The 9,677-nt window shown below is 38.4% G+C and overlaps 1 long non-coding RNA gene across 1 annotated transcript; it reads left to right on the top strand.

Annotated features, from left to right (window-relative positions):
• The first annotated feature begins 327 nt into the window (after window positions 1-327).
• Window positions 328-4,312, top strand: LOC139968076 (uncharacterized). The gene is made up of 3 exons (XR_011793216.1): window positions 328-606; window positions 1,872-2,000; window positions 3,158-4,312. It is a non-coding gene; the product is annotated as an uncharacterized lncRNA (long non-coding RNA).
• Window positions 4,313-9,677: the final 5,365 nt, after the last annotated feature.

Here is a 9,677-nt window from a genome sequence, read left to right as displayed (position 1 = left end):
CACGGTGAACACAATGAGATGGATGAAAGGGGATTATAAGTAGAAAGCAACAGGAGAAGAGGAGAGGAAGGAGATAAACTGTGGAGGGACAAAGAGAGGATTAAAGGCACAGGGTAAGGAATAAACTGGAGAGGGACAAAGACAGAAAGGTGTGAAGAAAAATGGAGGGGAAGAGAGCTGTGAGAGGAAGAGTGAAAGGGGGGGGGGGGGGGAGGGAGAAAGGGGAGAAGGAGTACACAGTAAAAACAATGTGTAAAAGTTAACGGGGTATAAAAGTGAGGGGTAAAGAGTTGTGCAATTTTTACACAACGCTGAGTAAAACATGTATATCATGCGACACAGACACAGGTGTAATGATTTACAAATGCGTATTGTGTAAAAAAAAGGACCAGTTTGCCCCTTTCTACCGGTAAAACAAAATACCGGTGTAATTTGTTGCACTGCACTGGGTAAAATACATTTATGTTACAACTTTGATGTGTAAACACGCTTTCATACCGCGTCGCTGCTTGCAGAACGACAACATGGAAGCCACTAAAAGTTCGATGGTCGTTTCACAATTTCTGGAAAACATCGGCCTAGCGGAACTGAAGCCACAATTAGAAGGTAGGATGGTGTATTTCGGGCATCAGTACTAACCTTTTATGCGGAAAGAATAATATTTCAATAAGTCTTGAACTACAATTTCACCGTTGAATACTGAACGAAAACTGTTTTAAACGGCATATACTCGTCGCCTAGGCCTCACTCTTGTTTAACGTTACGACTAAATGTTAGTGCAAGGTCGAACGTTAGGTTAAGCTATTTCTAATAGTAAGCGCCAAGCATACATATATAGCCTTTCGTTCCTCTCTAGATTCTCTTTTCATGCCCATAGAGACTAGGTAGTGCACATAACCATCTTGTTCGTACTAAAGATATTACTCACGTATGAGAGTAACTTAGGTTACGTATAACGTTGGCCAACGTTGAACCATCCTAGCTTTGGCTTATGTTTAAGGCCCAAGCCAATTCTACATTTATATACTGATAGGTCTCCTTAACCAACACTACAAATAGGCAAGCGATACAGCCTAGGCTAACATTACCAGTTGAATATTAGGTTTAAGGCCAGGCAATGACCCATTATGACTAGCATATCCATTAAAATAAGCCTCACTATGATCCTGCAGTAGTCAACCAAGACCCTGGCTCTCATATGTTAGGGCCAAATGGTAAAACAAGCTTTGTTAGTTGTGATGAAAATAGTACGCTTTGCAATCATAATGGCGTATGTGTGTGTTTGTGCTGCCAAGCTTGTAAACACAGTATTTCAAGAAGGGAATTTTGGACTTCTCATGTTTGGTGTGTACGTGACCACATTAGGGACAAGAAGCGCACTGATTTTTGGGGAGGTCAATGGTCATTTGGGGTCATCAGAGGTTAAATTGTGAAAACTACTAAACCTGATATCTCAAGAAGGGAAGCTTGGACAGATCTGATATTTGATATGTGGGTGTGTCACATGAAGTTGGCCTACAAGAAGCCTACATTCCAACTAAGACCTTGGTCCATGGTGGCTTAATAAAAAAATGATGTTAGTGTTTAACCTTTGAACGCAGTTGACTTTTACCTGAAGAAAATAAGTTATGTTAATGAGTGGGCTAAGCAGTAAGCACATTAATATCTCTGCATTTTTTTTTATTTCACAATAAAATGTTTACATTCTCTGGTTGTTTTTTATGTCTAGAATAATATGTGATGATTGCAATATCCATGAATGTTCATTTTACGGAAGCAATTTCCTAATATGCAACATGTCCTTTGTCATTACTGTTATTAAGCTTTGTAACAGTGTTATATGGAAAATATTTTCCCTCTAATTTCCACAGCTCACAGGATTGATGATGAAGTATTTGAGTTACTGGATGACGAGAGCATAACACAGATAATCCCCAAACTCGGTCTTCGTTTAAAGTTTAAACATCACTACAACCTAAGGTGCAACTCTCTTTCAGAAGGTAATAATATCATTGTTCAACACAGGTTCGATGCCTTGCTGCACACGGAATAGTATATGTGTTCAGGTCCATGTGCATATGTACGTGTACTGCGTATGCGTGAGTGAGTGTGTGATGCTTGGCTTTGTTACGTGATAACTCAACAATGGGTGATCGCCCTTTGTTACTTAAAGATCTTATTGTGTATGGTGTTCATCGATCTCATCGTAAATATCAGTTAAAGTATTGGGTCAGAGGTCAAAATATTCCAATAACAATGATTCTGCACCCAAAGGTCACATTATATCCAAACTTTGTATGATCTTTGTGGTTATCATGTTTGTCAATGTTATTGTGACATAATTCTGAGTGGTGGGCCTCATTTCAGAAGATGGCATGATATATCATTACCATGCTAGTAAATAGCCCGTAGTAACTTGTAATCAATTGTTTTTGGTGTACATAGCATTGATGTTGTCACAGATTGAGGTCAATATGTAAATGTTGCAATATTACTCAAGTAATGGTTCTGATGCCACAGGCAATCATCAAAGGTATTACTGTACTACAGTATAAATGCCCTGAAATACTGCATTTATGCTCATAGTAATCAGTTCCACTAAATACAATTAAATAAACTGTTAACCCTGGAGAACCTGCATGGTTGTCAAATGGGGTGGGTGCGGAATATGCCTCTTCCTCAAAAGGAAATACCATAACAAAAATGAACTAGTAGTAACCATGAGTGAGGGTTGCATGGGGATACCCTCTTTTAAAGGAAACTTCCTGTTTCAGTGCCCCTTTGACTCTATACCCCACATAACTCGCCCATTGTCAGAACCTGGCTATGTTACTGCAATATACTACCAAAATAAGTTGCCCTTAATTTGGCCAGAACTAACATATCATTTCCATGGTACCTCTAGACTTTGATAATTTATTATACCAGGAATCTTCATAGGACTGGAAAAGAAGATATTAAATAATATTTCAAATCCTTTTGGTGTCGAGACAAGTATGACCTGTGTGTTGTAGAAGTTCCCCCTGAAGAAACCTGTTTCTTTTTTTCTAGCATTGGTCAGATATGCTTAAAACTACACAACTGGAAGGTTACCTATACATATTTCCCAGATTGTGGTCAATATATATAAATTTTATATAATAACTTGTCTTTTCAGGAAGGTGTAAACTTAGCGCAATACTTGACTCAATTTGATGGACGTACACAGCCATTCGTTTTGATCTTGGGAGGCAACTACTGCCAGCCACAGCAGCTCTTCGTCATCATTGAGCGAAAGGCAATGGTGGTAGACACACTTATTGCAGCAATTGACCTCTGCTACAAGGCTTACCAGATTTTAGACCTCTGCTATCCACCTCAGGCTATGGGGGTATGAACTGCTTTAGACACTCTCATTTATGCTATTAAAGTACCGAATGAACCAGGGTCTATCAGGGCATTCAGGGCATACTATCATTTCAAATCAATTATGTAAGACCACTGTCAGCAACATGGCATTATTTTCGTCATTGTTAACAAGTAATCCGCTCCAGTAGCTCTTCGTCATCATTGAGGAGAAGGCACTGGAAGTGGGCCCGCTCTTTGTATCCATTGGCCTGTGTTATGTAAAGCTAAACAGATGTTAGACCTCTAGCTGCTATTAACTTCAGGTTGCAAGGGTATGTAAAACTTTACATTTTAACATATAAGTGATGATTTGAGTCTGTTCCTATATAGATATTTTCTGTTGTTTTCAAAGTTGTGTTGTGTTCTTTCCATTATACGTGATCACTGCGTATAGGTAATTTTGCAGGGCTTTTGTTCTCCAGCATGTTTTATTGAACAACTGTGATAACAGATAAGTGATGATTTTACTTTCATTCCATATAGATATTTTTCTGGTGTTTTCAAACTTGTTTTGAGTTCTTTCTATTATATGTTAGATTTTTTGTGAAATATCACAGCTTATAGTTGATTTTAAAGGACTTGAGGTCTCCAGTATGGTTTATTCAACAACTGTGAAAGCATATAAGGGATGGTTAAGTTTCTTCAAAGTTCTGTTTTAGTACCTCAACTATATGATACATTGTAACATTTGTCGATGTAAATATGTTAGAATTTTGAGAAATATGACAGCTTAGTAAAGTTGAGTTTCATAGGGTTTTAAGCATCTAGCATGGTTATCCAACACATAGTAATGATACACTTTACATTAATTCTAAATAATACTGCCCGAATGTTGGAAAACTTTCTGAATAACTCGTTGATGAGGTCAACATTAGGCACAAACAAATTAAAAAAATGTAGATTTTGTTGGCTATATAATTGCTATGTGAGATTGATATCCAGGAAATACCCCAGGAATAAAATATCACAGGGATTTAAAAGTCATGTGTATGTTTCACCTGTTTGATATGTAGCTTAACTCGTCTTTCACCTAAACTTGGGTTGATATTATGCAAGCCCATAGCAAGTGGTGTCAAAAAAAGCCCCCCCCCACACACACCAACCTGATTAGAAAAACAATTAAGAATAAGAAAAGTACATTTCATTATGCAATGGCTCCCCTACAAAAATATTTTAGCCTACTATGAACAATATTATTAACCTATATATGTGGCTGCATTGCTGCTAATACTGTAATGGTATTCACTTCTATGATTTTCATGTTCTGTTTTATGCAAGAGAGAAAATTCATTTTTCCTGATAAGCTGAAAGTTATTTACAGAATTCTTAATAAATTTTATCAGTTCATTTTGATGTTACAAGTGTTTTATTTTCTTGCACTGAGATCATAGGCTTCCTTGCCATAGAGCCAATGTTTGTTCCCATGTTTGTTCATATAATCTAAAGTCTTAAAATTATTGCAACCTTACTTAACACGCAAGCATATGCAAGTATGGAAGTTATATCAAATTGTTCAAAGGTATATGTTTTTGACACGATTTTGAAACATTTACAGTATATATAAAATTATATTATTTACACAAGTGTGTGTGTAAAAGTAACCCCAAAAGGTGTGCTTATATTACACAACTGTTGTGTAAAAAAAAAAAGGAACCCCGAAAGGTGTGCTAATATTACACAACTATTTTGCAAAAAAACTACACAACTGTGGGGTAAAACCAGTGCCCTGCTTGACATGGGTAAAATTTACACAAAATGGGGTACAAAAGGGAACATGGTCATTGTTGTGCAAATTTTACACAATGCTCAGTTGGTAAAATAATTTACACATTGTGTGGTAAAATATTACCCCACAGTAAGGTAAAACTTTGCCAAAGCATTAATGTGTAAAGTTTACACATCTGTTGACCATGTTCCCTTTTTACACCATAGAGGTGGTCCATTTTACCCCATGTTGAGCAATTATTTTTAAGTGTGTAGGGAACAGAGGAAAGTTAGTCATGTCCTTCCTGAATGTTCAGCCCATGAGGTTGAATGGTACGAAGGCGTTGCATCCAGAGCCTCTCTCTGCTGATACGTACTAGGTCAGGACGGCTACCTAAGGATTCAATCCCCTGTAGGGACATGTCGTTAATGGTATGGTTGGGAAGGTTAAAATGTTCTCCAACTGGGGTCTCAGTCTTCATGGTGTTGACTGTGGATCTGTGACCATAGAATCGCTTCTTGAGGGTGGTTTTGGTTTCGCCAACATACTGGATGCCGCAAACTCTACAAGAGATCAGATAGATGACATTGGTGGTAGTGCAAGTGATGTGACCCTTAGTCTTGTGTGTGAGTTGCATGCTGTGGCTGGTGATGGAATTGGATTCAACAATGTGGTGGCTGCAGACGATGCATCTCGAAGTACGATCACATTTGAAGGTACCATGCTGAATGGGTGTGGGGTTAGAAGTTAGAGGTGGAACAGCAGCACGTACAAGAAGGTCTCGTAGGTTGCGTGGTCGTCTGTAGGCGATGATGGGTTTTTCAGGGACGGCTCGTTGGAGTCTATCTGAAGTGAGGAGAATGTTGTGGTTGTTAGAGGTGATTTTCTGAAGGGGAGGAAGATTTGGGTGGAAAGTAACAACGAGGGGCAGCTTGTTGTCGCAAACTCGTCCCTTTTTGTCCTTCACTGCCAAAGTAGATGATCTGGAAAAGGAGCGGACTCTCTGAATGGCTTCACGCACCCTTCTGGCACTATGGCCCCTGGCAATAAGGTGTTTTTCCAAAGCATCTGTATGGCGAATGAAAGAGGAATTGTTAGAGCAAATGCGACGAAGACGAAGTGCTTGACTGTAGGCAATTCCAGACTTGCAGTGACGGGGATGGCAGCTTGAAGAATGGAGATACTGGTGTGTGTCTGTGGGCTTGGTGTATAAGTCTGTAGAGAGAGAACCGTGTTCCTTGCGAACAGTCACATCGAGAAAGTTAACCTGTTGGTGAGAGTAATCAGAGGTGAATTTGATGGTGCTGTGGAAAGAATTGATGTGATTGATGAAGGTGAGCAGGCTATCCTCATCACTGGTCCAAATGAAGAAGATGTCATCAATGTAGCGCCACCAGATAAGGGGACGGCAGGGAGCCGTACTGAGCATGCGTTCTTCAAGGCTAGACATAAACAGGCATGCATAGGAAGGAGCCATCCTGGTTCCCATTACCTTCAAAGACACGGGACAGCCATGGGAACCAGGATGGCTCCTTCCTATGCATTAACGACATGTCCCTACAGGGGATTGAATCCTTAGGTAGCCGTCCTGACCTAGTACGTATCAGCAGAGAGAGGCTCTGGATGCAACGCCTTCGTACCATTCAACCTCATGGGCTGAACATTCAGGAAGGACATGACTAACTTTCCTCTGTTCCCTACTCCTTCTCCCCTTTCTCCCTCCCCCCCCCCCCTTTCACTCTTCCTCTCACAGCTCTCTTCCCCTCCATTTTTCTTCACACCTTTCTGTCTTTGTCCCTCTCCAGTTTATTCCTTACCCTGTGCCTTTAATCCTCTCTTTGTCCCTCCACAGTTTATCTCCTTCCTCTCCTCTTCTCCTGTTGCTTTCTACTTATAATCCCCTTTCATCCATCTCATTGTGTTCACCGTGCTCTTTAACCTGTCTGTATTCTGTGCGTGTTTTTGTCCCCTCTGTTACTGTAACTTGTCATTTAGCCTCTGAAGAAGATCCTGCTAGGATCGAAACGTCAGGCCAACTTACTTTTACACATTCTATTACACAGGCTCTCTAGTGGATAAGCAGTTTGCTAACAGTTTTATTTTATTTTGATATTATATTATAGCATATAGTAACATATTGTCCCGCACAGGTCTTCCAGCTATAATGGTATAGATGGAAATGTATGAAGAATATATAAAGTAAAAACCGTTTTAAAACACTGGAAGGTTCGTCTACCCCAGACAGTACTTTTGGTGGTTACAGAGTTTATTACCCCATAGAATTCATCAGTGAGTGTCTGTGTCTTACTTTATTCTATTATTTAAGGCTCTTTCTAACCACTCGGACTTTATCGAACAAGCTGGGAACCCCTATGAAGTATACGTATAGCCTACATTTAAATATATATATATATACTAAAAGAGAGATCGGGTAGGGTATAGACCCCATACACATTTGATTAAAATTATTAGTTACATCTTTACAATCTCTTTTTTTGTATAACGCTTTGCTACCCTACAGTGAAATTTTGCCTCAATATAAACAGGTTACTATTATCTTAAACTTCTTCTTATTTTGATTAAAAATTTCATGCCGTGAGAAAGCCTGCATTGGTATTTAGTTGTGGTAATAGTTAACCCAGAAACGACCGCGTCTAGAATACGCTTGGATGACGAAGATAAGTTACATGTGACAGTTTTGGAGCGGCGAGTTTTGTCTCTTATAGACTGAAAGGAATTTTGAGAAGGTAAGGCAAAAAGCGATGGCAAAACTTCTTACGTCTTTTCTGACAACTAAAGCCTTTAGGTAGAACATTTTGTTTGATTTCGTAAAAGCTTTTACGAAATGTCTTCTTTGGTACATTCGTACACCTGATATGAATATATATATGTATACACCCAATATCAAAAACACAAGTACAATTTTCACCCATTAGAGTTAAAAAAAAAAGCCTGTCTTTAAAGGACTGACGTCGATAGAATCAGATTGAAGATGTTCTTAAAGGTGAGGGAATCTCAAAAATCATCTTTAGGTAATAGAAATTTGATAGAAATTTTGATTAGATTTGATTAGATATTTGATTAGATAGTTGATAGAAATTTTAGTGTTGAATAACTCCCCCACATTTATCCGAGGTCATCTACATTAGATGGACACTCGACGATCAATGTCAATTAATTCCTGATCAATAAGTCGAAAATTAACGCTGTCAAAACTAATAATATAGGAGAAACAAACCCAACGGTTTCCTTCAGGTTATAGGAAAGAGATCATTGATATGAACTACTCCATACAAATATCTAAAAAAAAAAGAAAGTGTTTCCCCATTTTGGGAGGAATATTCATGCAGCCAAGTCAAGCCGCCACCATACTAGCGTCGATACACTCTGCACTCTTATTACAGAGACTTATATGTGTTTTGGAAATCAATATATCAGTTCATTGCGTATACTGAAGTCATTTGTGATATGAACTCACAAATACATTGACACTGACGTCATGAAAGTGGATGACGTCATCTCCTAAAAACAGTATGCGCAGACTCAAACTGAAATTGTAGGTAAGAGTGACTTATAACATCTCTAAAGCTTGTATACCTCAACAGTATATCAGAGATTCAATAAACCTGTTAGGGGGTTGACTAAGCCTGTATACCTCTATACCTCAACATAAACATAAGAAATTCGGATAGTTTATAATTAACGAACAAAAGTTATTTTCTTTTATAATTCGTTTAAGCTTTTACTTCACGTCATTATGACATGTATATTAATATTTATATACAGTATGTCGAACGTTACCTAGTAGCGTACGGTACCGTTGCCCCTATAAAATCCCCCTCCCCCTCCCCTTAGACTTTTACTCTAAAAAATTCAAATAATGTAATATGTATACAGCGTGGTAGTTTTTCTACAAGCACAATGAAATACCGTTTAACGACCGGCTGGCAGTATGGCCGGCCATTCATGCCATGTACCTGCAATCTCGCATGTCATGGTCAAGTAGATTTCTCTTCAACGTAGACGAGACTCTTCTGCGCGCCTTTACGGAGGTATAAAGTGGCCTTTCGAGGTTCAACATTCCTCAGATTCCTCGATTTTCACTCCAACATTACACCTTCATCAAAGTACTTTAACATCTAAGTGACTAAAATTCTATCTCTTTCGGTAATGTATATATTCCGAAGTCAATATGTTGTTTGAGCGTTTCTGTAGAAGAACACTTGGGCATCTTTATATGCTTACCTTACGGAATACAACGCAATTCGTACATACTATCTTGAATGGTGACCAATTACGGCCAACGAAAATAGCTATAATGATACTGATCGAAGTTTAAAAAGTGGCATGATATAAATGTTTATTTAATAGAAATACAAACACTAAGAGATTAGTTGAAGATATTTTTGACAACAAAGACAAACAAATTATGTAACACCTAACTCCTGAATGGCTGGTTCAAACAATCGTCTTGCATAAATTGTTCTCGATTTTCGATATTTTCAATATTCAATTTTTGTCGTAATATTCCAGCATCAATGTTTCAAAATTGTATGAACAAGTCCTTAACATAATATGGTATTTG

Source organism: Apostichopus japonicus, chromosome 5, assembly GCF_037975245.1.
Source record: "Apostichopus japonicus isolate 1M-3 chromosome 5, ASM3797524v1, whole genome shotgun sequence".
NCBI lineage: Eukaryota > Metazoa > Echinodermata > Holothuroidea > Aspidochirotida > Stichopodidae > Apostichopus > Apostichopus japonicus.
The sequence above is the reverse complement of the archived record's forward strand: the minus strand, read 5'-3'. Positions and strand labels throughout refer to the sequence as shown.